Below are 4,670 nucleotides of genomic sequence, written 5' to 3'. Positions count from 1 at the left end.
GGTTAAGGGATAGCATTAGAGCTAGTGTTAATGCTAGAGTTAGGGTTAGGGTAAAATATACATTTAGAGCTTTGATTATGTCTAGTTTCTGTGTTAGGGTTAGGGCTAGATTTGGGCATTGGCTTATGTAAGAGCCAGGGTTACAATTAAGGTTATTTTTAGGGTTTGGGTTAGGGGTAGGTCTAGTGTTAGGTTTAGGTTTAAGGTTAGGGTAATATTTAGATCTAGGATTATTGTTAGGATATGAGAAAGCATCAGGGTTAGTTTTAGGGTTAGGGTAAGGACTCAAATAGGGACTAGAGTTACTGTTTGTGTTTGGTTTAAGATGAGGGCTGTGTTTACAGCTAAGGTGAGTGTTAGGATATCAGTCAGGGTTAGGGTTAAATTTAACATTAGGGTTATGACTTGAATTAGGGCTACGGTTACTGTTAGGGTTTGGTTTAAGTTTAGGGTAGTCTTTAGAGCTAGGGTCAGTCTTAAGATATGAGTCAGGGTCAGTGTAAGTTTTAAGGTTAATGTTTGGACTTGAATTAGGGCTAGGGTTACGTCTAGGTGTAGTGTTAGGTTTTGGTTTAAGTTAAGGTTTAGGGTTAGGGCTGTTTCTCAGTTTTGTTTTAGTCCTAGGTTTAGGGTTTGGGCCAGTTATAAGATTAGCATTAGGGTTAGGGATAGTGTTAGTGTTAGGCTTAGGCTTTGGGTTAGGTTTAGTTTTGGATTTAGCATTAGATCTATGATTAGGGCTAGGTCTAACTATAGGGCAAGGCTTAGGGCTAGGGTTATGGTTACACTATCAAATAGGGTTAGAACTAGGGCTAGGGATAGGGTGAGAATTAGAGTTAGTCTTAGGCCTAGGGTTTTGGTTAGATTTAGGGATACATTTAAGTTAGGTCTAGATTTAGGGCTAGGGTTAGTGTTCAGCTTAGGCCTAGTGTTAGGGCTAGGGTTATAGTCAATTTTAGGGTAAGGTATGGTCTTATAGCAAGGTTTAGAGGTAGGGTGAGGGTTAGAATTAGGGTTAGGGCTAGTGTTAGGGTTAGGGTTATGATTAAGGCTAGGTTTAGGGCTGGGGTGAGGGCTAGGGTTTGTTGTAGGGTTAGGTCTAGAATTAGGGCTAGGGCTAATGTCAGGGCTAGTGTTAAATTTTGGGGTAGATTTATGATTAGGTTTGTGTCTAGGTATAGTGTAAGTGTTAGGCCTAGGGTAAGTGTCAGGTTTAGAGCTAGGTGTAATTTTAGGGTCAGGATCATGGTTAGGGTTTGTTTCAGGTTAAGGTTAAGGGATAGGGCTCAAATGAGCATTAGGGTTGGGATTAGGGTAAGGGTAATTGATTGGCTTAGGTTTAGGTTTCAGGGTAGTTTTAGGGCAATGGAGAGCTTTAGGGTTAGCAAAAGGGTTAGGGTTATGACTAGGGTTAGTATTAGGATTAGGGTTATCATAAGGGTAATATATAGGTTTAGAACTATGTTTAGGGCTAGATTTAGGTTAGGATTAAGGCTAGAGTTATGTTAGGCTTTGGGTTAGGGCTATTAACCCTAGCTTAGTGTAGTGTTAGGGTTACATTTACAGTAAAGGTTAGGTTTTGAGGTAGGATAAAGTCAAGGATGAGGTTTAGGTTTAGTGTTTTTGGTCAGGGTTAGGTTTAGGGTTTGGGCTAGGGTTTTCATTAGGGTTAGGATTAAGTTTAGGGTAATAGATTGGGTTAGATATAAGGTTAGCTTTATGATTAAGGTTAGGTTTAGTTTTGATTTTAATTTTAGGGCTAGGTTTAATGTTGGTTTTAGAGTAAGGGTTAGAGTCTGAGTTAGAGTGAAGGCTATGGCAATGTTTAGGTTTAGGGTTAGGTCTAGGGTTAGGTTTTGGTTTGGGATAGGGTTTTGGTTAGGGTTAGTGATAGGGTTATCATTAGAGTTAGGGTTAGAGTTAGGTTAATGTTTGGGGTTAGAGCTAGTGTTAGGTCTAGGTTTAAGTTTAGGATTAGGGCTACAGTTAGGATTATGTTTAGGGATAGTGCTAGGGTTACGTTTAGGCTAAGGGTTAGGCTTTGAGCTAGGGTTAGGACTAAGTTGAGGGTTAGGGTTAGGGTTAGGACTAGGGTTAGGGTTAGGGTGAGAGTTATGCCTTGGGTAGGTTTAGGCCTCGATTAGGGTTAAGTTTTGTGTTAAGTTTAGGCCCAGTGTTAGTGCTATGTGTAACGTAAGATCCAGGGTTCTGAATAGAGGTAGTTTTAGCTTTAGGGTTATGGCTAGGTCTAGTGTTAAGTTTAGGTTTTGGATTAGAGACAGTTTTAGAGCAAGGTTTAATGTTAGTTTCAGGGCCAGTATTCAGGTTAAAGTTAAGGTTAGAGTGAAAGCCAGAAAAGGACTAGGTTTAGGTTTAGTGGTAGAGTTAGTGTTTGGTTTAGGTTAAGGGTTATTGTTAGGGCTAGGACTAAGTTTTTGTTTAAGTCAAAGCTAGAGTTAAAGCTAGATTTAGGATTAGGTTTAGGTCTTGGGCTAGTGCTAGGTTTAGGTTTAGGTATAAGTTTACTGGTAGGGCTAGTTTCAGGTTTCGATTTTGCTTTAGAGTAAGGTTTAGACTTATAATTAGTGTTAGGGTCAGAATAGGGGTGAAGGTTAGGGTGAAGTTTTGGGTTAGGGTTAGATCTAGAATGAGGGCTAGTGTTAGGACTAGTAATAGGGTTATTGTTTGGGTTTGGCAAGGATTAGGACTAGAGTTAGCATTATTAATAGGGTTTGGCTTAGGGTAATGGATAGGATTAGAGCTAGTGTTAGGACTAGGATTAGGTTTAGGTTCAGGGCTAGTTTTAGGGTTAGGGTTACGGTTAAATGTAGTGTTAGGCTCAGATTAGGGCTATTTTTGTGTTAGAGTTATGGCTAGGGTTTTGCTAAGGCCAATGTAAGAACTATGTTTACGATTAGGGTTAGTTTTAGGGTTAGGGTTTCGGCTAGGTTTTGTGTTAGCATTAGTGTTAGGATTAGGGTGATATTTAGAGCTGGGTTTGTGTTTGGATATGAGGCAGCATGAAGGTTTATTTTAGGCCTAAAACTCGAATTAGAGCTCAGGTTATGGCTAGTTATGGGTTAGGGTTTGGTTTAGGTTAAGGTTTAGAGTTAGAGCAATGGCTCAGTTTTGTTTTAGGGCTAGGGCTTGTATTAGGGCTAGTTTTGGATTAGCAATAGTGTTAGAGCTAGTGGTAGAATGAGGTTTAGGCTAAAGATTATGGTTAGATTTAGAGTTATGTTTAGATCTAGGTTAGGGCTATGGCTAGGGTTAGAGCTAAGATTAGGGCTATTGTGAGGTTAAGGGTATACAAATAGGGTTATAAATAGAAATAGGTCTAGGGTGTGAGTTAGAGTTAGTCTAAGGACTAGGGTTAGGGGTAGGGTTAAGGTTAGGGTTCAATAGGGCTAGGATTAGTGCTATGAAAGGTGTTAGGGTTAGGCCTATGGTTAGGGTGATGGTTAGGTTTAGTTTTAGGGGAAGGGTTATATATCTAGGTTCAGTGGTAGGGTGAGGTTTGTAATTAGGGATAGGGATAGGGTTAGGGTTCAGGTTAGAATTAAGTCTAGGTTTAGGGCTAGGATGATAGCTAGGGTTTGTGTTTTGGTTAGGGCTAGGATTAGGGCTAAGGCTAATGTCAGGTCTAGGGTTATGTTTAGGGATAGTGTTAGGGATAGGTTTAGGGTAGGGGTCAGGTATAGAACTAGGTCATTATTATGGTCAAAGTCTTGGTTAGGGTTTGGTTTGGGTTAAAATTTAAAGTTAGGGCTCAAATTACCTTTAGGGTTAAGGTTAGGGTTAAAGTAATGGATAGAGTTATGTTTACAGTTCAGGTTAGTTTTAGAGTAATGTGTATTGTTAGTGTTAGGAATAGGGTTAGTGTTAGGCCTAAGGTTATCATTTGGTTTAGGCTTATGTTTAGAGTAAGGGATAGGTTTAGTGCTAGTGTTAGGGCTTAGGTTAAGGTTAGGATTAGGGATAGGTTTTTGTTTACTCCTAGGGTTAGTGTTAGGGTTAGGTTTAGGGTAAGTGTTAGGGTTTGAGCTAGGGTTAGTGATAAGACGAGTGTTAGGATTAGAATCAGGGCTATGGTTAGGGTTAGGGTTAGGGTTATGTTTAGGGCTAGGGTTAGCATTAGGATTAGGGTTATGTTTAAAGTAATGGATAAAGTTAGAGCTAGAATTGGACTATGGTTACAGTTAGGATTAGGGATAGGGATAGGGTTAGGGTTAGAGCCAGGGTTATGTTAAGGGTAAGGGTTAGAATTTGAGCTAGGTTTACGGCTAGGGCCAGCTTTAGATTTAGGTTTTGGGCTAGGATAAATGTTAGGTTTATGCTTAGGTCTAGGTTTAGGGCTTGTATTAGGGCTAGGTTTTTTTTGAGGTTATGGCTAGTGTTAGGGCTATTGGTAACGTAAGAGCTAGAGTTATGGTTATGGCTAGTTTTGGGGTTAGGGTTATAGATATGACTAGTGTTAGGTTTAAGTTTTGGGTTAGGATAAGGTTTAGAGCTAAGGTTTGTGTTAGGGTAAGCGTCAGTGTTCAGGTTAGCATTGGGTTTATGGTTAGGGCCAGAATTAGAACTAGGGTTAGATCTAGGAGTAAGGATAGTCTTTGCATTAGATTAATGGTTATCTTAGGGCTAGGGCTAGTGTTATGGCTATATTTATG

This window comes from Marmota marmota, unplaced genomic scaffold (assembly GCF_001458135.2).
Source record: "Marmota marmota marmota unplaced genomic scaffold, marMar, whole genome shotgun sequence".
In the NCBI taxonomy this organism is placed as follows: Eukaryota; Metazoa; Chordata; class Mammalia; order Rodentia; family Sciuridae; genus Marmota; species Marmota marmota.
Note: the sequence above shows the minus strand (reverse complement) of the source record.